At 48.4% G+C, this 25793-nt stretch overlaps 1 long non-coding RNA gene across 1 annotated transcript in view; it reads left to right on the plus strand.

Annotated features, from left to right (window-relative positions):
• Positions 1-236: 236 nt before the first annotated feature.
• The window catches only part of LOC103554595 (uncharacterized), a 61198-nt gene continuing 35641 nt past the window's right edge, over positions 237-25793 (plus strand). The window contains exon 1 of the long non-coding RNA XR_011541098.1: positions 237-368. This is a non-coding gene — a long non-coding RNA (uncharacterized lncRNA). The remainder of the gene's footprint in view (positions 369-25793) is intronic.

A 25793-nucleotide genomic window follows, 5' to 3' on the forward strand; every position in this document is an offset into this window, starting at 1 on the left:
CCGTCCGATTTTACTATCTCCTGGGGGAGGCATTCAGAGAAGCTGGAAATGTATCAACCCGGGAGCTGCGCGGGAGCGGGAGGAAAGGCGCCCAGCGGCTGGGTGGTCAGGGCAGGCTCCCCGGAGGCAGCGGCGAGGCCGGGGGAGAAGCGGGAGGCCGGGGCCGAGGCCCGGGCGGGGGCGGCCAGCCAGTTAGGGTTAGGGCGAGAGGATGCGGCTTCCCGGCGGCAGAGGGCGCCTGGCGCTGCGGTCCGGCTCGCCGGAGCCGCCCGCGCGGGCGCCGAGAGGAGAGGCGAGGCGCGGCGAGGCGGGGAGCGCGAGCGGCGGCGGCCCCTGCCACGTCTGGCCGGCAGCGGCGGCGGGAGGAGGTGAGCGGCCCCGGCGCCGCGGGCAGGTGGGCAGGCAGCGGCCGGGCGGGCGCGCGGGGCCCCTGCTGCGGGCCCCGGGCCGGGGAGGTGGCGCCGGGACAGCGCGGTTCCCGCCACGCCGGCTCCGCCTCCGCGCGGGCTGACGGCCGAGGCCCGGGCGCCGAGCGGGTCCCGAGCGCAACTCGTGCGGCGGGCGCCGGGGGGACGCGAGCCGGGCCGCCCGTCGCGGCGCCGGACGCCGATTGCCCGCCGCTGCGGGGCCCCGGCCGCGGCCGGGAAAAGTTGGGGCGGACCGCGAGCCCGCGTGGGCCGGGCGGGAAGTGCGCGTGCCGGGCGGACTCCGGGGGCCGGAGGGACGCGGTGAGAGGGGCCCCGGGCTGGAGGCGGGCCGGCCGGCCGGGAGGGCCCCGTTTGGGAAGGTGGGAGACGCAGGGACTGTGCGGGCGGGCGAAGGGGGTGCGCTTCGCGTCTTGGGCGGGAGTGGGCAAGTGTCCGGCCGGGGCTCTGCGGGGGAGGGGCGTTGGGGGGAGGTAGGCAGGGAGGCGGGCCCGCGCACCAGAGGGTGGCCAGCGGGGTAGAGCGATGGAGGGTGGGCTTTGCCTCCTCCCCTCCTCTTTCGGGGCAGACCCAGAGAGGGGTCAGGCTCAGAGTTGGGGACGCCGCTGGCATCTGAAGACCCGATGGGGAGTTCCTGTAAGGGGTTGGGGAGGGAGCTGAGCGTTGCTTCCTCTACCGCTTGGGTCAAGTACCGCCCCTCCCCACCTGCCAGATTCACCTCCCAGACTGCAGTGCTTTTGTCCTGGGGAAGTTATGGAGGACCCCCTGAGTGGATGGTATTTTGGGGTTCCCAGGTGAGTAGGATGGGGTTGCATGAAATCGTAACTGTCGCCGGGAGCTATGGGAAAACACAGCTCTGACCTCCTCCCACACCCATCCACCCCATTTCCTCTCCAGGACCGCCAGCTCTGGATTCCCTGCGTTGGGCCAGCAGGTCCCCAGGGCCCAGCAGCATGTCAGCTAACCGGGTGGTGGGTGTCCTGAAGCGGGTATGAGACATGGCCTTTTATTCTCTGGCTGAGGTTGGTTATTTCAGAAACAAGTGGTTGTGGAGATGCTGGATGCTTTATTAGAGCAACCTGTGTGGTGTCCCTTGACAATGGAGATGACTCATGTTGGCTTTTTTTTCCCCTTCAAATAAACTTTGTATTCAAGACACAAGTATGCCATGTCATTTGCAGCAGTGATAGGGGTGGAGATGCACACTGGGGGCCTCTTGAGCCCTAGTTCTAGTCCTAGATGTATTAGAAGGAGTGTGACCTTGGATGAGTCACTCGCCCTCTCTGGACTTCAGTTTCCTTATCTGTGAAATGGGGTATAAAGAGAGCTAGACAATCTGAGGGAGGCAGGAGTAGGTTTCTGAGGGAGACTGAAATCTTTCTTCTTGTGAGACTAGATCAGCCACACAAAATCAACCTCAGTCTATTCTTATAAAGCAATTAGGATGGACTTAAAACAGATAAGAAGCAAGAAAGATGGCCAAAAGCAAAACAAAACAAAAACTAACCATCATTGGTACTAGATTTACAGTATGAATACTGTTCCCATGCAGGCAATTCATGTACATGGCTGGCCAGCTATCTTTACGATAAAGTTGTTAATTGTGCTTAAAGAGAATTCCGTGTTATCTCACCTGTGGACCTGAATTTCTTCTTTTGTTTTAACCTTCAAGCCTGGAGTGATGCTCAGTTGGATGGGTCTTGGTGCAGCCTCACTCAGAGAACATCCCCAGGATCCCTCACTGCCATAGTGCTATAGATTTCCTTGTCTGACTGATGCTGGGATCCTTGTGCCACCACACTTCTGTCATCCTTTCCATTCTGGCTTGAGACCTGGTGAGCTGATTCCTGTTGCATCTGGCATTTCTGAACTTCCCAGCTTTCTTTTCAAGTGAGTGTAATTAATAGGCAAACAACGAATTAGATGCAGCACATTAAAAGTAGCTGGAGGTAATGATGTATCCACTCTACCCCTATTCCCCAACCCCCCTGGGCAGCCTCTCACTAGACTTCCGGGTCACCTGCTGGCCATCTTGTGTTGGATGTTGAAGGTCATCACAGAGTTGAAATGACATGGCTGGGTCAAACAGCACATTAATGATCAAGCCATGGTGCTGGAAGGAGAGGAAGATTTTTTTGTATTTTATTGTAACTGAATGCTCCTGTCCTTCTCTTCTCTTCCATTAGTAGCTTTCAAAATCCATACTGGGTTTGACCACATCATTTTCAGTAATCCTTTTCTGTCAGTTTCTTGGAAGCTGCAGTTAGTGGTTATCTCTGAGTTTGAGGTGGTGATAAAATTATATCCTCTCCAACAAGTAAAGGCTTGACTAATTATGCTCAGTCTTTAAAGTATCTGTAGTATATGTACTTATGTGTGTGTGTATGTGTGAAGGCTATTAAGTTAATAGTCTTTTTTTTTTTTTTTTTTTTTTGCTGAGGAAGATTAGCCCTGAGCTAACATCAGTTGCCAATCTTCTTTTTTTTAGCTTGCGGAAGATTAGCCCTGAACTAACATCTGTGCTAATCTTCTTCCACTTTGTATGTGTGGTGCCACACAGCATGGCTGACGAGTGGTGTAGGTCCTTTTGAGATCTGAACCCGCGAACTGGGCCGCCGAAGTGGAGTGCACTCAACTTAACTACTATGCCACTGGGCCCACCGCTAGATTAATAAAAATCTTGATGCTAGTAATAGTTACCATTTGAGCCCCTGCCATCTATCAGGCACCGTGAGGTGAGAAAGCTCAGAGAGGGCACAACTCTGTAGGTGTTAGAGCTAGCTTGCACGAGTTACTGATGATCTTTGAAACCAAATAGCCTTTTGTGTTAGTGGAAAAGGAATTCTTAGCTCTCCTACAGGGTCGTGATATTAAATGAGATAATGTATCTGAAAAGCAACATGTAGACTGTAAAGTGCCCTCCAACTCAGCACGGCGTTTTAGTATCAGCACCTGGGGACACTGGAAGCTTATCAGTCCATGAGTCTTGGAGTTTGGTGGGCCTGGATGTCCCTGAGCCTGTCACCTGGCCCCCCTCAGTCTGGGTTATTCAGGATAACGTTATCGGCCTTATATTAAATGAGATATACCGGGGAATTGCAGTGGGTGCTCAGTAAAGGTTGGTGTCCACCCCTCTCCCTGCCCTTGCCAGTAGGCACTCGGGATAATGGGGTTAAGTCTTCCAGTCGGAATTGTCCTCAAGAGAGAAAGTCTTTTAAAGTACGTTTTTGTACTTATGAATAATTCTTCCAGCTTTTGCCTTCCCACTCCAGCCTCCAGCACACACAGTGAATATTCCAGGCCTTGCGATCACCTAAAAGGAGGGAATTGAACCAAACCAGAAGCCGGAAAGGCCAAGTCTTTGATAGGAAGTTGAAGATGGATGTAGTTAGTTTCCCTTTGTCCATTTTGTGCCCTTCTCTCCTTTTTTATTCATTTTGTTGGACAGGGGAAAGATACTGAATCTGGGGGGTTTCTGGCTGGAAGGAGGCGTTGGAAGAGCTGGTGTGTAAGGTGGGAGGGCAGGGTGGATGTGGGCTGGAAGGAGATGGAAGAGTTGAATCTGACAGTAAAAGCTGGAAAGTTTGGCGTGGGGGAAATGTCTGTCTGATGTAGGATTTGGCTAAATATGGGGCCAATTTCCGTCTAGTCCTATACGGCTCTCTTGTGGGCCTTTGAAGTTTTTGTGCTCCAGGCAGATTTTCACTGGTTGTGGTGGCATCATAAATGAGTTTCCATAGTAAGTTGTGTGCTGTAAAGGAAATTAAATTCCAAGAGGGTGTTTGTTGTGACTGATGCCAGAATTTCTCTGAGAATTTTATTAAGATTCAGTCAGTCTATAAAAGTACTCCTTAGTTCTCTGAAGATATTAATTAAGAAATAGTTTAAAAAAAATAGAAGTGTCTCCTTTGTGAGCTTTTGAAATGTAATCTTCCCAAATCTCTGGAGCAAGTGAAGTCCAAAAAACCATAGAGCTTTATATTTTGAAAGCATTTCCTCCCCAAAGTGATGTTTGCCTGCTCTTCCCTCCTCTTGCAGTATTTTGATAATGAATTGATTCTGGTAGCTTAGTTTTTATGTTTATTAACCTTCATTTTTAGATCTTGAGTGTGCTTTCTTTTCCCTTGAGTTGATGCCCATTCATTGGTCATGAAGGGGTGGTACAGCGACGTGGTGAAGAGCAGACTCGGGAGCCAGGTTGGGGACAGGTAGCGTCCTGATCATTCTTGGGGAGTTAGGCTCTCTGCTACTTGGGTTGAATCCTTGCAGCAGCTCTGGAGGTGGATCGTGTTATTCCCAGCGCACGGATGAGGAAATGGGCACACAACACACGTGCATCCACGTAGCCAGCAAGTGGTTAGTCTGAGTGTCAGCCGTGATCTGTGCGATTCCAACACCTGTGCAGGCAGAGGCTTGTGCGCCCTGCCAGGAAAGGGGAGGGAGGGTAGGGGAGGTCACAGTGGTGGCCAGCCCCTCCAGGAGATGAGACCACCCTTCCCTGAAGGGTGCAGTCTCAGTGGGAGCCAGGCCATACTCGGGTGAACCGGAGTCAGCAGGGGGAGGCGGTTGGTCCTGGTGGCTAGTGTCCATGGGTCCCCATCATAGGAGGCACTGTTGTTGCCACATCATGAATATGCTGGTCTCATGCCCTCTCCCCTGGTCAGTTCCAGACTCTGTAAGACACTTGCTTGCGCTTCTGTTCTCCAGATTGCATAAACCCATGCCCTTCAGATAATTCATTCTTGCTTGGCTCAGGCCAGTCGATCAGGTTCTGACTTTATCTGGGCTGTGTCTTCACTGCGAGGAGGCCAACAGTTACCTTTATTGGACCGTGAGCTTCCCAGTATGTGCAGTCACAAGCCGTCTCTGTGGCTAGTCACTGCAGAAGAGTCAGCTCCCCTACTTTCTGCTTGTGGTCACCCCTTTCCCTTCAAGATGTGACCTCTTTTCCTTGTCCTAAGGACCCCTCTCGATAGCCCCCTAGCGGCAGACTGTTAAAGTGCCCGGGGAGTGGTGCGCTAACGAGGTCCCTGTCTTAATGGGAGGAGAGCATTTTTCCCTGAGGATGTGGGCTGTCATGCCTCCCTCTTGAACATTGTGCCCTAATCAAAGCCCCATTGTTGTTTTTCTTTTTGCTTTGTGTTTAGCTGTGTGTGCGTGTGTTTGTTTTAATTATTACTGGAAAGCAAAAATGATATTTATCAAATGTTTGAATCTACAGAAGTGCTACTGCTGACAAGCAGGAAGAATAAATATATATTTAGCTGGGATCCCATTGACTTATCTCTCCCTTTTGCACATTGTTGCTGTTGTGTTGGCAGCGCCATCTGATGTGTGTACTGGTTCCATTTGGACTTCAGCAGTGAGTGTGAAGAGATGCCTGGGCTGTTTGCCGAAGTGGAGGGACTTGAATGAGTGGGCTTTGGGGCTGCCCGTCTTGGCTCTTCCTGCGGTTCCAGGAGCCTGGCACACGGTGCCTCTGTTGGGAAGGTGGAGTGAGGCCAGGCCGTTTCTTTGGCTTCGCCTGGGAGCAGCTCTGCTGGGGACAGTGGGCAGCCTCCCCTCTGCTGTGGGAAAGGGAACTCTCTCAATCCCGGGAGAGCGAGAGGGAGGAAGGTCTCAGAACAGCTAGTTTGGGAGCTGGGCAGGTCCAGGGTGGACAGGTTTGCAGCTTCCACAGAGCTTTTAGGAAAGTTTTCCTCGCATCTCACATTTCCCTTCTTTCCTGTTGGTCCCAATCCAGTCTGTCATGAGGGGCTTAGAAATTGAACTTAATCAGTCACTCCTGTGAACCCTGGAGTGTGGCACCAGAAGTTGTTCAGATTGGTGCTATGATCTCACACCAGAACGAGAACTCATTTTTGATGGTGGTGGTGTTGCTTTTTAATCAGTTCAACTGCTTTTTTTCTTAAATGATATAGGTAATACATGACTGTGTTATGCTCTTGCACCCCACCCTCCCGCTAAATAGTAGAGGAGTACAGAGCAGAAAATGTGAGGTCCCCCTTCACCCCGCACCCCTCCCCATGCCCCGCCTCCTTGCTGGGTCCTCAGAAGTAACCGGTTTTAGCAGTTTCATTCATATCCTGAAACTGTCCATCAGCCTGTATAGACACAATACATATAGTTTTGGGTTTTTTTGTAAGCTTAAATCTAGTCACGTCACAGATATTGTTTCACTATTTTCTCTTTTCACGAAATATATCTTGGAGATCTTATGCGTGTAGCTCTTCTCTCTTAATTTGTCTACAAAATATTTCATAGCATGGATTTAACATAATTTAGGAGTCAGTCGCCTAGTGATAGACATATAAACTGACTCATCAGTTTTGCTATTGTATCTTCATACATACATATTGCTATGCACATATGCATGTGTTTCTAGGAGTGGAATTGGTGTGTCAAAGGTGCTACACATTTCACCGGTTACAGCGGTACCCACACTGCGCTCTCAGGGGCTGTCCCGGTTTAAACTACCAGTGGTGGATGTGGCTACCCATTTCACCATGGGCTGCCATTCTTCTAGGTGAAAGAAATGGATAGTGTTTAGTAGGCATTTCACTGATTACTAGTGAGGCTCTGAGACTAGTCATTTGGCTTCTGGATCTTAGTGGACGGGTCTATAGTAACCGTGGAGGATGAGAGAGCAGAGCCCTCGAGAACCGAGGCTCTGCTCAGGGTGGTGTGAGCAGCCTGCCGCCAGGGGATGCAACGTGGCACTGGAAGCAAGTGTTCCTGGTTTCACATTCTCTCTGCTTTTCCCAGAGGCTGGATACTGTAACAGAACACTTGGATTTTGGTGTAACCTGCCAGCATGTTTCTGAACCTCTCCCCCGAGGAAGCGAGCGGGTGTAAGTAGCACATTGAGACCAGTCTGTGCTGCCCTGCCAGGTTGGGGATTTGAGATGGGAAAGCTGAACTGGAAGAACATTTAAGGATTGCATCCTGGAAAATTAGACCCTCTTGCTTGTGGAATAGCCTCTGTGGGTGTGGTAAAGCGAATTCTGTGGTGGTGGGTCTTTCCTTCCTGTGGTGCAGTCAGTCCCCGTCTCTCTTGGCTTCTTGTGAGAATATTGTGATGATTTGTCTTCTAGCAAGGTACTTTGGGGAGAAGCCACGGTTTCTTAGGAGGTGTTCCAGGGGCCTGATGTGGTAGAGGGGGCCTCTGGAGGCCCTCACCTCGGGCCGTCCGTGCAGACTGAGGTGCCCAGTGGGTTTTGGGAAGCTCTGGCTTACTGGATGATGTTGTCCTTTACCAGCCGCTCAGCAGGGGCCAGAGAGGAGTGATGGAGGAGGCAGCCTGGGGTGACAAAGAGACTCTAGGGTCAGGCCAAGCTGAGTTCCAGCTCCCATTCAGCCCCTTATGGCTGTGGGACTTATGCAAAGTTATTTTATCTCTGTGGGCCTCAGTTTCCTCATCTGTAAATCAAGAATAATATCAGTACCTACTTCACAGGGTTGTTGTGAGGATTAGGAGAGTAATGTTTGTAAAGCTCTCGGCCTATTACCTAATAAGTGCTCACTAATTTTGAGGAATTGCTACTCTTACTTCTGTTCCCCTTTCCTTAATAAATGTGTTTAAGTGCACGAATGCATATTACATTTGCTAAGTATAAAAATGCACATAAGCTGGTAGTGTTAAAGAGAGGAGGCCAGGAGATAGTAGCTACTAGAGGCAGATTCAGATCTATCAGGGTTGTGGGAGTAAGGCAGGGATGGACGGGGAGGTCTGGCAGGGAGCCTTCTGTGGGGCAGGAGAGCAAGGCTCAGGTCTCTCCTTAGACCAGACCTCCTGCTGTGAAGCACCAAGGCCCAGAGCACAGAGGCCTTTCCCTTTCTTAGACAGACTGAGTGCAAGGGGTGCTCAGGACCACCTGTCCCTTTTGTTCTTGAAGAGGCGGAGCGAGGCCCTGCGAGGTGAGGTGCCTCCCCGTGCCACAGCTGGCCAGTACAGAGCGGAGATGGGGTCCAGGTCTCCTCGGCCTAGGGGGTTGAGGCTCTTTTCCCTCTTCTGCACGCTGACATGAGCTACCCATTTCCAGATGTGGGAAAAGAGAACTACATGGTGTTAGGCGCTTTGCAGAGGTCTGCCGTTCGCTCCTCTAAGGCCTTTGTAAGACGAAGTGCAGAGACATAGAGTCAAGTCAAGCCCAAGGCGAGGCAGGGCTGAGATTCAGACTCTGGAGCCTGGCTCCCAAGCTCAGGCTTTTACCTTTTACCTGGTTACGTTGCTAACAGTGCTGGCCCCAGGTTGATGTCTGTGCTGGTTTCATACCCCTCATGATTTGTAATTGCACCCCTCAGGGACTGATGTCCACACGTGTGTGCATGTGCATGCGTGTTTATGGATGAGAGCAAGTTCATGTGAAGTCCCTGGTGTGTTTGCTGATGGTTCACCCGAACTGGAGGTCTGAGACCTGCAGGCTGAGAAAGAAGGCTGTACCCGAGATCTACAAAGCAGCCCAGGCCGCCGAGGTCGAGATGGGGAAAGGAAGCCTTGCTCTTGGGAGCCGAGCTTGGTGGGTGAGCTTGTCGTCTGCAGGCTTGGGAGGAGCAGAGCCACCCAGCAAGGACACAGGCGGGGCCTGGGCAGGCTGCGTGGCTTGCAGAGCACCAGATGCAGAGGCCTGTGATGTGAGTCCAGATAATGTGTGTGAAAATTAACTATGCAAACGAGATCATAGTGGCCTGTGGTATGAGAGAGATTTCAGAGTAGAGTGGGGAAAGTGCCAGATGTCCTGCCCTACATGTAAGTCAGCGGAACGGAGACTTCACCTTGGCTCCAGAGGTCCGAGAAGGCTTCTCGGCAGCAGCACAGATTACAAACAAACCTTGCCTGCCCCTTAGAGAGCAGGTAGCCTTGGCTTCTAATCCACCCTTCAGCTTGTAGATGAGGACACTGAGACCCAGGGGTGAGCTACCCGGTTCAGCGTCAAGGCCCTAGTTGGGGGAGAGCCAAGCCTGGAGCCTGTCCTTCTGTCTCTCCACCCCACATACATGGTTAGGGATTACTGCGTTGTGGCAGCCATCCTGCGGGCACTTAGTCCCTGGAGGAGCTCCGTATTATTGTTCAAGTGAACGAACAAGGTCCCAGTTCATTTCTGGTCCTGGTTCTTATGTCTCTGAGCGAGGTTAGAACATTAGCCTCTCAGGTTTGCCCTCTGTAGGATGGGTATCGCACCCCAGCCTGCCTTCTAAACTCATCTTCATTCATTCACAACTCTCTCAGCAAATATTTATTGAGTGCCTACTGAGGGCCAGATGCTGTTCTATGCTTTGGGCATTTCGCACTGAACAAAAGAAGTTAAAATCCTGTTCTTCTGCAGTTTATTTTCTAGTGTGGGGTGACAGACGATAAATGATTATAATTCATGGTATGTGTATGGGTCTCCTCGGACTGCTGCAACAAAGGACCACAAACCAGATGGCTTCAACAACGGTGTCTTCTCTCGAGGTCCCGGAGGTCCTGACGGAGCATCTGTCCCATGCTTCTCTCTGACTTCTGGTGGTTGCGGGCAGTCCTGGCTGTTCTTGTCTTATGGCAGCATACCTCTGCTCTCTGCCTCTGTTGTCGCACGGCCTTGCCCCTGTGTCTCCTGTTTTCTTATAAGGACACCGGTTACTGGATTAGGGCCCACTCTATTCCAGTGCGTCCTCATCTTGACTGATGACATCTGCAAAGGCCCTATTTCCAAAGGAAGTCACAATCTGAGGTTCCGGGTGGACATGGAGTTTCGGGGGCCTCTGTTCAACTCAGAACAGTATATGAGGTGGTGATGATGGCTGAAAAGCATGGGGAGTGGCAGGGGCAGAGGGGGTGGTGGGGAGGTGCTGAAAGGGGGTTATGGCAGGCTGTGCTGGGAAGGGAGGGTTGGAGCTTGGATCTGAGGAGGGGTCAGGGGAGGAGCTGATGTGTGGAGGGAAAGCATTCCAGGCAGAGGGGACCACAAGTACAGAGGCCTTGAGGGGGGTGTGGATACCTGCTGGGATGGCAGGAGTGTGTGTGTGTGTGTGTGTGTGTGTGTGTGTGTGTGTGTAAGAGAGAGAGAGAGATCAGGAGGATGTGAGATCTGAGAGGTAAGTGAGGGAATCAAGGATCGAGTAGGTCCTTGCCAGTCTTTGTGGGGACTTTAGCCTTTTGCTCTAGTGAGATGGGAGCCGTGATGGTGGTGGTGAGCCTAGATCGTGGTGGTGAGCATAGATGGCTGTGAGTACCCATGAAAGCAGGCTAGGCACAGACCAGCTCTTCTAGGATTTTTTTCTAAGTTTAGATGGCCATTGCTGTGCTGTGTGCACATGGCTAGATATTTTGCAGCAACTGTTTCTCTGCAGTTTCTTTTTTATTATTTTATTTTTTTTGGTGAGGAAGATTGGCCCTGACCTAACATGTGTGCCAGTCTTCCTCTATTTTGTATGTGGGATGCTGCCACAGCATGGCTTGATGGGTGGTATGTAGGTCCGTGCCCATGATCCAAACCTGTGAACCCTGAGCTGCCAAAGTGGAATGCACGAACCTAACTGCTACACCACCAGGCCAGTCCCTGCAGTTTCTTTGTTAAATGTTAGTGGTCTGTTGACCTTTGATCCACTTCCCTTTCCTGTCTGTTCCCTCTCCTTCAAGAAGCTTTTTTACCCACCCGCCTCCCTACACTTAAACCACAAGCATGAAGGAGAGGGAGTAGACAGACAAGGCTGGGGGTGGCTGGGACTGCCGGGGAACTCAGCCCGTGGCAGCCCTGCTGTGAGCTGCTTATCCTCCCCGAGCCCTGGGCCCGCCTAGTGAACACTACGCCTACGGGTAAGGTGTTTATCCCCCGGCAGATTTAGAAAATGCTGAGGTCAGTGTGCGAACTCAGTGCATTCAGCTCCCTGGATCCTTCTGTGGATAAAGTCACTACGCTGTGAAAAGAGTCGAGTCAGCTCCCTTGGGCAGGGGGCTACATTTGGCCTTGAAAATACAGGGCAGGGAGGGGAGGGCTGTCTGAAAGTAGCTGTGGAGAGACCCAGTGAGCTGTTGTGCAGTCATTGTTCACGGCCCCGGGGCCCTCTCCACCACCCACTTTGTAACTGGCTTACACAGTTCTGCACATTCTTGTTCTTATTGCCATAAAAACCCTTAGGCCCGTGATCTAACTGTCAGTCATTGAAAAGAGGAAGAAGCTCCAGCTGGGGGCCTGCCCTCAGCAGCTTGGCCTGATGGTCTGAGGCCTGGGCCGGTTTGGTTTACATGGTTGCTGAGGGAATCATAACTTCGGATTCCTTGGCGTCAGAGCTGAAGGGAAATCTCCTTATCTGGCTGACATTTAATTTCCGCTTTGGGCCGCAAAAGGAAAGGGCCTGGCACGGTTGTGAATAGGGTTCCAGAGCAGTGGGTTGTGGGTGGGCCTCCTTCAGGCCCTCTTCCCTGCCTCCACCTCCTGGGGCAGTGCCAGGAGCAGCCCATGCAGGGAGGTGATCTGGGAGCCACTGCACTGTCACCCCCCCTGGGGAGCGCCGCTTTAGAAGATAATTACGAGTCCTCGGAGATGGAAATAGAATTCCCCAGCACCAGGAGCAGCTGCTCTTCTGTGGGTTTCAGGAGTTGCCCTTGGGTGCTGCTCACTTCTCCCCGCACCCCCCAAACAAAACACACACTCATACAAAATGAAAGTTGTGAAGACTGTTCCTAGCTAGAAAATGAGCGTTGAAAATGTGTTTTGTGAGATTGCAGCTCCTTCCCCAGGGTTATTTCTGGGGGTGCTTCCCCAGCACATCAAAAGCGCTTCCTGACAAGAGCTGCCTTTTAAGTTGCACAGCCTGCTCTGCCAGACGCCACGGGAAGCTGTGACTCAGGTAGCATCCCCAGAGGTCTGTGGAGTCTGGCGTTGTTTCCGCATCATGTTGGAGTCAGGGAGGCCATGCCCAAGAGGGGGAGCCAGACAAAGCGCCAAGTGTCCCTATAAAGCAGCCTCCTTGTCCCGTGCCCAGGGTGGCCTTTGTCACTTAGTAAATAAATACTTGTTGGCGGGCAGGATGGACTGGACGTGGGCTCTGACTGTTTTTGCTGGCCTCCGAGCAGGCAGCATGCTGTGCCTTAACTCAGAGCCCTGGGGCCTCAGCCTTCTGGCCCCATATTGGGACTGGAGCGCTAGGCTCTGGTCTCATCCAGGAGCGGCCTTGGGGAAGTCACTTGCCTCCCTGGGCCTCAGTGGTCTCATCTTTAAGCTGAGGGTTGCAGGAAGTGGTTGGCATGCATGTTTCCCCTCTTTGCATGGGCCCTGGGATGACTGGCCTGCACCGGCTCCCTGGTCACAGTGGGAACTCCTTGACGGAGCAGGAACCTGAGCCTGACACATGCAGAGCTTCCACAGAGCTCCTCCTCCTCCCCATGGCCTTTGTCCTGCTTGGCCAAACCCCCAGGGTGCTTAGCTTCTGGGTGAACTTTGCTGGGGAAGGAGGAACAGGTGGCTGGGGGTTTGGAGTTAATCTCCAGCCTGGCTCTGGAGGCAGGTGTCTCCAGTTGTTCAATGTGAGCGCCTTGTTCCTGTCTCCAGTTTCACGTGGCTTCTTAGCCTTGCCTTGAACAAAATCCCTTTATTTCTGGATGTTGTTGTGACAATTGTTTTTGCAGTTACAAGTAAAGCAGAAAAGAGTGGGTCAAAAATGGACCACAAATGACAAGAATGGACTACAAATTTGCATATACATTACATTCCAAATTAGGAAATATCTATGCATAGGAAAAATACTGTAAAGAATTTTATTACAGTGGTTATCTCTGGATTTTGATATTATGGGCTTTTTATCGTTATATTTTTCTGCATTTTCTACATTGAGCATGTATTGTCTTTATAATAAAAACTATTAATTACTATAAATAATAAATAGCTATTTATAGGATTTAATATTTGCTAGATGTTGTAAGAACTTGCCATTACCATCTTATTTAATTTTCACTATGAACCTGTGAGATCCTTTTTTTAAAATACAAATGTTAACCTACTTTTTTTATTGTGGTAAAATGTGTATAACGTAAAATTTACACTTTTAGGTATATAGTTTTGTGGCGTTAAGTACATTCACTGTGAGGTCCCTTTTTTTAACCCCTTATTTTATAAATGAGGAAGCTGAGACTTAGAAAAACAAAGTTGCTTGCCTAAAGTCACAGAGTAAGTAGTGGCAGAGCCAGGTTTGAACCCAGGATCCTGAGACTCAGCCATCCGGGGTCTCTGGCTTGTGGCCTTTGGAGTCCATGATTACTCACCTGCCCTGTGCTCCCCACTTGATTGTAGAAAGCAGCTCGCTGGTGTCTCTCTCTCCCTTGGAGGTTCCAGGGTTTCGAGGGTTGGGTTTTGTGTATTTGTCAGGGAGGTAGGCCATCAGCCGGCTCAGGGGACATGTGGCTGACATGGGTGCTCCCTGTTGGTGGACGGGAGGGTTGATGGTTAGTGTGCACCTGTTTGTCTTTGTTAAGAAGGCTGGAGTGTGTATTAGAATTCTGTCTGTAGAAGGTGCGCAGCAGTGGAAAGAGCGGTGGCCTCGAGCTCAGATTCATGGCTTCGTCAGGTCTGGGTGTGCCATGCTGGGTGATTTGAGAGAAAGGACATTGAACTTGGAGTTAGGAGTTCTGTGCTTTAGTCCTGATCTTACCATGTGGTAGACATGCTTTGGTTTCAGTTTCCTGGTTTCTAAGTGGGTGATAAAAATGCTTGTTCTGCTTGCCTTCCCTGGTTGTAGATGATTACGTGTCGTGATGAGGGGAAAGTGCTCAGTAAACGAGAGAGCTGTCGAGTAAATTCCTGTGATAGGAATTTTGAGTGTACAGTGGTCGGGGGAGGAATGTCTGGGGCTCCCCGTGGGGACTTGAGGAGGACGGATTTGGAAGAATAGCGGCTTTGCTCTGTTTTGGTTTTCCCATCAGCTGGCTTCCTTTATCATTGCTTGGTTGGTGAAGCATAGTGTTCCGTTGTCTGCCTTGTACCGGAGATCGGAATGCTCTGAGATTTACTGGAATGTGTCTCTGCCAAGGTCCTTGGATCACCCTCTCCAAGACTCACATGTCCCTGGTGAAATCAGTGGTAATGTAGGAGACCATTTCATCGCTGTATGGTAGTTGAAACTATGCAGGATCTTACCTTGGTTTCTCTGTCTTGCTTGCGTCTACAGCAGGTGTCGGTCTGTCAGTTTCTATTCTCTGATCTTGAGTAGCCAAGCATGCGACTGGGCTGGGATCTGGAGGAACTCTCTGCTCCCCTTCTCAGGGTGGGTGCAGTTCTTGCTTCTCACTGGACCAAGACACTGTGTGCTGTGTAAGACACGGTAGCATATCAAGGTACAGAAGGCGGGGCCTCAGCTCTCAAGGAGCCCACCGTTTCAGGAGGAAGATACAAATACTCAGGAAACAATTATGAGGGTGAGGGTTGGGTAGCTTGAAAACTGACTGTCGTGAGAGGTGTAGCCTTCAGTCTAAATGAATGAAAACGCATCACTGGGGCCCGAGGTGATGAATTGTTGGCGTAACTGCTGTGACTCTTTGCTTTTTTAACAACTGTTTGAATCAGCTGTTTGATAGCTAGGGTTTCTGTCTGGTACCCCCAAGATAATTTTTTGAGTCATCCCTGTTTCAGTGCACGTTTCCTCTGACAGGAAAGACAGGGGTTCTGTGCAGGGCCCTGCTGAAGTCAGCGGCCCTGACTCACCGTCGGCTTGTTTTTGGCTTGGAGAATGGTACTCGAAGACTAAGTAGGTCACGGATATCTATTTTGAACTGAGTATGGCTGGGCTGCATGGACATTTAATTTCCGGATCAAATCCTCTTGGACTCGTTTGCCCAGGAGGTTGGCAGCAAGTGCTCTCTGGTTGGTCGTGTGGTATATTTATAAAGTGTGAAGAGTCTGGAGGTAACCAGACTCCCCTTCTCTGTTCCTGTGGGGGAACCAGTGGTGGAGAGGTTTCAGAAAGCTTTCGGAAGGAGAGGGGAGTGTAGTTTTTCCATCCTGCTTCTTGAATTTTCTCAAAATTGTTAATCTTCACTAACTTCATGCAACCTTTTCTTTCAAGGAATGAAATTCAATTTTTACCCAGTATTCGTTGGTTCTGCTTTGTGTTAGTAATAGCTTCCAGTGACTGACTCACTGTGTGTTGAGGCTTTTATGTACATTTTCTCATTTAATCCTCACAAAAACCTTGGAAAGTGGGTATTATTGTCTCCATTTTACAGATGAAGAAACTGAGAAGGGAAGTGGTGCAGTGATTTGCTCACAGACTGAGTGCGTAAGTAGCGGGCCCAGAGATTCAAACCCAGGTTCTTCTGACCAGAGTCTGGCCTTTTGTGCACCACACTGGTCTCTGGAGCCCTGGGAATGGAACGTGTCCCCAGCTGGGAGTGGGGAACTTGGTGGCAGCTCCTAGGCCTGTTCTGATGTGAGGGGTGACCTTCCTCTCCGTAGAGGCCAGCTGTGGGTTTTGGGGATGCAGGCCCCCAACTCACAGGGGCTTCTGTGTGGGACTGGAGTGATGTGTAAGGCTGTCGCTCTGATGTGACTGGACCACAGAATTCTCAGTTTTTATTCTTTGCTGCCTTTCTCCTGTGTCACAGTTTTTCTCTAGGTGTCCTTGCCTAGGACCGTGGGCGAGCCTAGTGAGATAATGAGATCCTCAAGACAATGTAGTTGGTGACAGTCATCCTAACGACGTCCTCTGCGTGCACTGGCTGTTGATCCAAATATTCCTCCATCTTCAGTACTCCCTGCTTTCCCTACACTTTTGAGGAGTACAAGTCCCCTACAGTTTTTTCCACCTAAGCTACGTTCAGAGTCCTGGCTGTACGGCTGCTGCTCACGCTGGTTTATATCGGCTGGCGTGTCGGAGTTTTTACGCACTTTGCACAGGCAGCGCCTCACCCGGTCCTCCCAGCGAGCCACCGTCACCCCCATTTTACAGACGGAGATTCTTAAGGGACATCACAGACCTGAGACTCTTAGGTAGCATACCTCATAGCTTTTTTCTGAAACTTTCATAAAAAACATCAGGGGAGGTGTCTGTTTAAAAGCAGCCGTTTTCTGAAAGTGCGAGAACGCCTCTTCAGGTGCTGTTTCTGCTGGCTGGTGTGCCGTGGGACGTGTGGTCAGGCGTGCCTGGACCCATCCTCGTTTCCCTCCCAGCTCTTTCCTGGTGTTCTCTTTAACCTTCTGAGTCTATATCCTTTAACTGGGGGCAGTAATAATATTTAGGAGAGCTGTGGTAAGATGTATATGAGACACTGTACATCAGATCACCCAGGACTGAATGAACAGGTTATTACTTTTTAGCCTGCGTGACTTGGAGGAATCACACGTCGCAGCCCCAGGGGCAGAGGCCTGAGAAAGGCCCCTCCCTGAGACCACAGTGAGTGGCCTCTCCTGGGAAGCCCCTTTGGAGGGCCAAAGCAAGAGGGAGAGGATGAAGCACAAATAGCCCTAAGGAACCCTTGTTTGAACTAGAATCTTTCTCATTCTTTTTCAGTTTTGGGATAGGGTAGCTGATATTTGCTTCATTTGCTGGGAACCAGAGTTCTGGGAAGTTGATGACAACCACATGGCCACTCTCAAGTGCCCAGGCCCAGTATTTTGAGAAATTAAGAAATGACAAAACAGAATTTTAGAAATGGGGTATTTTAAGTGTGCACATGTACAATGGCTATATAGTTATCTTGAGATGACTTTAAAAGTCTGGATTTGAGGCCTTCTGGCCTCCCCGCTCAGAAGGCCAACTTAAGCATCTAGCAGATTCAGTCTTACATTTTTGGCTTCCTAACGGGAGACCTTATCTCCTTCCTTCCCGCCCTCCCTCGCTCCTTTTTGTAAGTTTGAGTCTAGGCAAGTATAGGGCAAGTTCCAGAGGAGCCAGGAAAGTGACCAGCGATTTTCAGTCTTTGAGGATTCCAGTTTTGTGTGTATTTGCTATTTGCTCTGGAGCAATTCTCTTTACTTCTGGTCTCCAGAAACTTGCAGTCTTTTCTTCATCCTTGAAGAAAAACGATGTTTTTCTTCAGGGCGTGAGTCTTGGCGTGATGGTGTCTGAATCTTAATGCGTTAGAAATTAGAAATTTGGGGGGGCCAGCCCAGTGGCGCAGCGGTTAAATCTGCACCTTCCGCTTCGGTGGCCTGGGGTTCACCGATTCGGATTCCGGGTGTGGATACGGCACTGCTTGGCAAGCCATACTGTGGTAGGTGTCCCACATATAAAGTAGAGGAAGATGGGCGTGGATGTGAGCTCAGGGCCAGTCTTCCTCAGCAAAAAGAGGAGGATTGGCAGCAGACGTTAGCTCAGGGCTAATCGTCCTCAAAAAATAAAAAAAGAAATTAGAAATTTGGGAACTGTGGTTTTTCCTACTAAAAGAATTGCAAATAAGATTAAGACCTGGACTTTCCAGCATGAGCTGCTGTCTCCTTGGGCTTCCAGACTTCAGTAACCTGGCACAGTAACCTGCTTGCTTGTCCATCTGCCCAGCTTGACAACAAGCTCTCTCTGCAGGGGCATGGCCTTGGCCTAAGCCCTGTTCTAGCTGAGGCGTGTACATATTGTACTTTTATGTGGAACATGACGGACACCTACATAGAAAATCTGAAGGGAGTAGGGATCACTTAATATGGTGGAAAGAAGATTGTCATGTCCACTGCAGCCATTTATTATGCAGAATTGCCTCTCAACCACCAGGGGGCGGTGAGAGCTGTGTGGGGCCAGGGAGGCTGAAGTCCTCCTGCCTGCCGGCCTGTCCCACAGACCAGGCTTGTGTCCCGTCCCCACCCTGTGTCCACAGCGCCTCTGTTGAGGACCGTGGAACCAGGTACCAGGTAGGTGCTTTGTAGCAAGCCCAAGGGGTGGGTGGTGATATGTCTTATTTTATAGTCCAAGACCTGGAGAATTCACAAGAACATGCAGGAGAGTCAGTCAGCATTTGAATGCAGGTCTGCAGATTTCATATCTCAGGCCCTTCACTGATCTAATACACTGCCACCTCTGCCCTGAGGAGGTAGTCAGCCATACAAGTTTAATTAACCTGACAGCCCAAGAAACTTAAATTAGATCTAAGGAAGAACTTCCTGACATGTTTTGTTTTATTTTTTTAATTAGAGCTAAAACAGGGCATCTAGAGCAGGGCTTCTTAAGCTGTCATCCACAGTCCGTAGTCACAGAATCAATTTAGTGAGTTGTCATATTTGGAAAAGAAAAAGGATAGAATAAAAAATATCAGTGCATCACACATGGTAAGGCTTAGCGTGTGTGTGTGTGTGTGTATATGTGTCCTGGATCATGATGGAAAGACATTTCTGACTGAGGGTCATGGTCAAGGTGTCCTGGAAATAGAAGGATTATAGTTTAGATTACTGTAGGTTAGACTGTGAAATCCTTGGGGGCAGAGATTTGTTTTCTTTTCCATGTTCCCTCCATCCTTAACCCAGTCAAGTACGTACATAGTTGGTCGCTGGGTCTGGTTGGGAGAACTTCCAGCTGGAAGAGGTCAGAACACATCCTGCCTGTCCTCGCGAGGAAATGAGAGTGGTGGGCTTTCTCTTGCTTTGTGTGTGAGGAAAGCGGAGAGACACTGCGTGTGTGATAGTTACGAGCTTGGACTCTGAAGTCTGAAGAATCTGGGTTTGAATTCTCTGTGTGCAGCGTCCTATCATGAAGCTTCCTTAAACCTACTAGGCTTCATTTTCTCCGTCTTTAAGCTGGGCCTGATAAGGGCACCTACTTCAGAGGTATCGTGAGGATTCAGAGATAACTCGAGTTAAGTGCCTTTAGCACAGTTCCTGGCATCTGATAAGCGCTCAGGAAGCAGTATCTGCTGCTCTTGTTTTTATGATCAGTATTAAGAGAGATTAAGTGACTCATTCCAGGTCCACTGCAGGAGGCCCCTTCTCAAGCTCGAGTTCTGCGATGGTTGTAGATCTTGAACCGAACTAGAAGCCTGAACATGTGGTTTGGTTGTGCAGTGAAAGGAAGTGGATGTTGCAGTGGAGCAGATGTCTTTGCTTGTGGGGAGATGTTCTGGTTTTGTAGTTTAGAGAAAACAAAGCATCTTCCATATACAGTGAGATAGGACTATCATTGTGGAGTCTGAGAATATAAATGGCATTTCTTAGAAAAGCTAGGTGCCTTTTATTTTATCAGAAAGCAACAGTTTCATTTTAACGTTATGTCTTTTTTACCACAATTAAAAAAACAAACCAAGAAAACTGTTTCCTGAAACTGAACATAGCCGTGTGTATATGATTAAACTGGTGATTTTGTGTCCAGCACAGTGATGATTTTAATGGAAGATGTAGTAAATACTGATTTCTGAAGTCACCAACCAGGCCTAGCAGCACTACTGTCCACTCAGAATTAAGCACATGAAAGTAAATGTGACATGTTGAAGGTGCAAGACAATGGAAAAAAGGCCAAAGGGACTTGGTTTTGACCTTAGCCCCTAATTTTTCAAGTCTGAGTCTGTTCAAGTTCTGTTGTCTAGGCTGCAGAGTCTTGAGCTCTCTCTCTCCCCTTTTTTCTCTCTGTCCTTTATATCCCTCGGTGCTGATTGTTTTTGTGTCTTGGGAGGGAAAGGTGGTAGACACCAACAATTATCCAATGATAGAAAAGTTTCTGCTTTACACTTTAGTTGAAAATGTGGCTTTCTTCCTTGTTCGGAAACAGCAAAGTTCAGGGACAGACAAGTATAGTGGCTAAGAGCACGGACTTTCAGAAAGACCTAGGTTTTTGTTCTGCCTCTGCTTTTTTTTCCTTTAATTTTTTTTCTAGCTCTATTGAAGTATAATTAACAAATAAAAATTGTGTATATTTAAGGTGTACAACGTGGTGATTTGGTGTATGTATACACTGTGAAAAGATTACCACAATCAAGTTAATTAACACATCCATCACCTCACATAGTTACCATGTTTCTTGTGTCTGGTGAGAGCCCTTAAGATCTGTCTACTCTCTCAGCAAATTTCGAGCCTACAATACAGTGTTATTAACTATAGTCGCCATGCTGTACCTCAGCTCTCCAGAACTTGCTCATCTAATAACGAACTGAAAGTTTGTGCTCTCTGACCATCAGCTCCCCATTTCCCATACCCGCCAGCCCCTGGCAACCACTATTCTACTTTCTGCTTCTGTGAATTCGACTTTTTTAGATTATACATAGAAGTGAGATTATACAGTGTTTGTCTTTCTGTGTGTGGCTTATTTCTCTTAGCATAATGCCCTCAAGATTCACCCATGTTGTCTCAGGTCTGCCTGTGCTTCTAACAGTGTAATTTCGGGCAAGTAGTTTAACCTTTTTGCATCCCATCTGTGAAATGGGATAATAATGGTACTACTACCTTATAGGTTGTTGAGGATTAAATGGGATAATATATGTAAAGCCCTCAATGTACTGTCTGCACATAAACTCTTCAGCACGCGGGAGCTATCATCATTATCATCATTAACATTATTAGTGGAAGGCCTTCCAGGAGACCAGGATTATAGACCTGGCTTTGCCATTGCTAGCAATTGGTCCTGGATATGTTGCTGAACCTCTCAGAACCTCAGTATTCTTTTCTCTAGAACGAGGAAGTGGCCCAGATGCCTCAGACTCCTTCTAGCTCAGATGCTCACCTTGCATGCTGGTATACTGTTTCTTCTAAGGCCTGAGTGATGCTGGCTGCCAAGAGGGTGAGATCCATCCCACTTTCTGTTGAGGACCTGTAACCCTCTGCCAGATGTTGGCCCTGATAACTTTTGTTCTTCTTTCCTTGATTTTATATTGTCAGTGTATCTCCCTTTCTCTGGCCTCTGCCAAATGACTCTAGATGCTTTTGTATATTTTTTCTGGTGTATTCAGACACTAAGTACACCTGGTAGGCTGGAGTTAAGTCTCTGCTTGGCAGAGCCTCACACATAGGGGATGTCACAAATAACCGTGATCCCATCACTTTGCTGTTGGTTTTAAAATCAGGTCTGTGTTTGTCCCTATCACATTCCTCAACCCAAGCACCGAGGGCTGCCTGTATCTGAGACTGGCCAGGGAGAGCCACTCACGAGAAAGGAATCGCTTTTTTGATTCATAATAAGCTACCTTCTTGCTTTGTTTCTTTCCAGGTCTTTGGTTTTAATTTGAACTTTAAAGGGTTTACCAGAGCTAATCTCAGTGTAATTTTATATTTTGCACGTGCATCTTTGTTAGCCCTTACTTTTGCAAAAAGTGGAGCTGTAGAGTTAATCTGACCTGCCGCTGGTATTTCAGGTTTATCTTCTTGTTCTCTGGGACAGGCATGCACAATGAATTAATTGAGCTGTTTTCAGCCCGCTCCCTGCCTAATTGAACACCTGCCCAGCGAATGCTGCCAGCGAGCCTGCCTGGTACCTGATTTGCCAGCCGTCCCTCTCATGTTGGTGTCTTGCTTGTATCAGAAGAGTCAGTCTTGTCATTTGTAGTCAGTTTACCGTGTCCTTCAGAGGACTATTTTCTTCTTCGCTCAATTTAAAGGTGCTGATATGTCCTTTTTTGGTATAGTCCTTACCGTTCCCAACTTGCCACTGCCTCCCAGTTAAAACCTTTGGTGACCGTCAGCCTCATAAGAGCTGCTGAAAGACCAGATGCAGAGAGAGGAGTGTGCGCCCTGGGTTGGTTCTCATGCTCTCCTTTGGTCCCAGGCTAAGTTTCTAGTTGTCATTCTTAAAGTAGTGCTCATGGTTTAGAGCTGATCAGGAATATTCTTGTAAGGCATGAGTCACATGCCTTTACAAGACTTTATTGTTTATAGCAGTTTAGGTTCACAGCAATATTGAGCAGAAGGTACAGAGATTTCACATATCCCCCCCGCCCCCGACACATCATAATCACCCGGAGGGATTCACTCTTAGTGTTTTATATTCTATAGCTTTGGACAAATGTGTAATGACATATATCCATCATCTTGGTATCATACAGTATCATCTTGCCCCCCTAAAACCCTCTGTTCTCTGCCTGTTCATCCCTCCTGCCCCCAACCTCTGGAAACCACTGATCTTTTTAGTCTCGATAGTTTTGCCTTTTCTACAGTGTCGTATAGTTGGAATCATACAATGTGTAGCCTTTTCAGATTGGCTTAGCTTAGTAATATGCACTTAAGTTTCCTCTGTGTCTTTTCCTGGCTTGCTAGTTCCTTTCCTCTTAGCACTGAATAATATTCTGTTGTCTGGATGTACCATAGTTTATCCATTCGCCCACTGAAGGACATCGTGGTTGCTTCCAAGATTTGGCAATTAGGGATAAAGGTACTGTGAACATCCACATTTAGGTTTTTGTGTGGACATAAATTTTCAACTCCTTTGGGTTAATACCAAGGAGCACAATTGCTAGATCATATGATGAGTATGTTTAGTTTTGTAAGAAACTGCCAAACTGTCTCCTGAATTCCAGTGCCAAGGTATTTTGCATTCCCACCAGCAATGAATGAGAGTTCTTACTGCTCCACATCCGCGCCACTAGTTGGTGTTGTCTGTGTTCCAGATTTTGGCCTTTCTAATAGGGGTATAGTAGTATCTCATTGTTTTAATTTGCATTTCCCTGATGACATATGACGTAGTAAGATTGTTTTTTAAAAGAGTGTTCGCTTTTTTTGACTCTAGGGGCTTATGTCTTTCCGAAGAGAAAAATGGTTTTACTAAAAATGAGAAACAGAGCAGAGAATCCAGTCTTCCCTGGTAACAGAAAGCCTTCATGGCTGTGTTGGGTCCTCTCATCTGTTTTCTTTGGTTCCAAAGTCTCATAGCCACCTGGTTCCCAGCAGAGCCCTGGCTTAGGTGTGATTTTCTTGTTAAAAATTTTGTGGGTACACAGCAACCCTGTTGGTTATTTGGTAGGATTTCATATCTTAATTTTCTCTTCCTAGTGTTCTTGGCCTTTCAAAAAAGAAGTGTATTGTTTGGGTTCATTCTTCCCAGATTTGAACTTATTCAAAAATGGGGTGAGACTAGAAAAACATTTTTTAAAAATTTGATCTTGCTGTGGTTTTGCGTTTTGCTTTCAGTTTTCTTTGTAGAATTTCCTATTTTTAAAATATTTTAAAGGGTTCTTCAAAAAGTTAAACATAGAATTACCATAGGACCCAGCAATTCCATTCTAAGTATATATGTGAAAGAATTGAAAACAGGGCCTCAGATCCTTGTACACAAATGTTCATAGCAGCACTGTTCACAATACTCAAATGGAAACAACCCGAATGTCCATCAGCGGGTGAATGGATAAACCAAATGTGGCCTATCTATACAGTGGAGTATTTTTCAGCCATAAGAAGGAATGAAGTACAGATATATGCCACAATGTGGATAAAGCTCGAAAACATGATGCTATAGGTGAAATAAGCCAAACGCAAAAGGTCACATATTGTATGATTCCATTTGTATGCAATATCCAGAGTAGGTAAATCTGGAGACAGAAGCAAATGTGCGGTTGCCAGGCTACAGGAGGGGAGTGGGGTTTGACCACTTAATGGTACGAGTCATCTTGTGGGGTGATGGAAATGTTTTGGAACTAGATAGAGGTGGGAGTTGCACAGCCTTGTGAACATCCTAAACGCCTCTGAGTTGAACACTTTAAAATGGTTAATTTATGTTATGTGAAATTTCACCTCAAGTAAAAAAAATTTGAAGGGGCAGTCTGTATGTGTTCTTGCCAAGGGTGGCTTTTCCAGTGACACCGTAGGAGAGTCGCTCTCCACCAAGGCACTTTAATGTGGGCACAAGCAGGGAGCGTGCTGCCTGCCAGCCCGGGGTCTAGCCTCACCATTCCATGCCGCCCTCGGGAAGGTTAGCCTGGCGAGTTCCCTCCCTTTTGCAGCCTGTTCTCTCTACCGTCAAGAGAGCTTAAAAGTAGGCCCTACCTTATGGGATTGCTGTGGGAATCAGCTGAGATGATGGATAGACAGTGCTTGGCTCACTGTCAGTGCTTAATAAATGTTACCCTTTATCTCTGGTCTGAGGAAGGAGAGAATGGAGTGGACTCAGGGAGAGAACAAAATGCTGGAACTAGAACAATGGGGTTGATTTCAGCCATCTAGGTTTAGGTTAGACCTTTGAGAAAAGGATCAAAAACTCCTGTTTTCTAGATTGCTTTTAGAAGTTACCATTAGCACGTACAGCCAGTGAAGCCAGTGCAAGCTGACTTCTACTGGCTGAAACAAAGAATATTTGTAAAGCACTTAGAATGATGCCTGGCAGGTAGTGAGGGCTCTAGGCGTGTTTGATTAGATGAAGAAGAAATTTACAAAATTTCTTGTGAACGAGTGAACTGTGGCAGTCTTAACCAGGCAGCGGTGGGGTGCGTGTCCCTGCCCGCTTCCCTTCCCTGCCCCCTTCCCTTCCCTGCCCCCTGCTTCCTCACGCTTGGGTAGGCTCACCCTGAGCACCGAGCACACTCTGAGCTCCTGGGTTCCTCTTTGTAGACTTGGTTTTGTGTTTCTGATTCCTGCTTTCTTCTTCAGAAGAAGGGTCTCTCATTGGCCCCTGGGCCTGGATGAACCCTCCAGCTGAGGCGAGGACTAAGAAGACCTGGACCTAAGGAGGCTCCCATCGCTCAGCTGTAAGGGGGCAGAGGGGAGATGGGGAGGCAAGGAAGGCTTGTCTGACTTTCATGGGTGAAGAAATACAGTTTTTTTCCTTCTCAACACAAAATTTTGGCGTGGAGAGCTCTAATTTTAGGATATTGCTTGGATGTAAATGGGTCCATTGATCTCTCTCTCTTCTAATTCTGTTTGCACTAAACATCTTGACTGCACACTTAGTGCCGTGTTATGTACTCACTGTCCTTTACTGTTGTTGCTTCACAATTTGGTGCCCAAGTAATGTCAGCTGTGGTGTAGAAAGAAGAAAGCTCACCGGACTTGGGGTCTGAAGGACAGTGGCTTAGCAGTTGTAGGTACAGGATTTCCACTTATTATTATTATTTAATCTGCCTGGCCCTGTTCCGTCTTTCAGAACTGGCACCCCGCCTTCTTCTGGAGAACTGCTGCTCTTGGGGCCTGCCAGGTGTGTATCCTGATCCGTGCCCTGTGCTGTAGGTGGACCTTTGAAATTTTTTTTTTAAGTAAAAGGAAAGAATTTATTATGAGGCCCTGGGTGTCTTAGAGGGTCCAAGGTAGTAACTGCAGCCAGGTAATAAGATGTTAAAATGGGGCTTTCTCTCTCTTTTTTCTAAAGAGCTACCAGTACATGGATTTCCTGTACCAAAGTGAATATGAGGCAGCCTCCTATGTGGAAATTAGAAAGGAAAAGCATAGAACTGGTTTTACCCCTTTTGGACTCCTCAGCCTTAAAGATTTTAAGGGAGGTGGATGTTAGACTGTGGAGAGGGATGAAGATTTGATGGAGAGATGATGTCTTTGGGGAAAATGCTGTCTG

Source organism: Equus przewalskii, chromosome 6 (genome assembly GCF_037783145.1).
Source record: "Equus przewalskii isolate Varuska chromosome 6, EquPr2, whole genome shotgun sequence".
In the NCBI taxonomy this organism is placed as follows: Eukaryota; Metazoa; Chordata; class Mammalia; order Perissodactyla; family Equidae; genus Equus; species Equus przewalskii.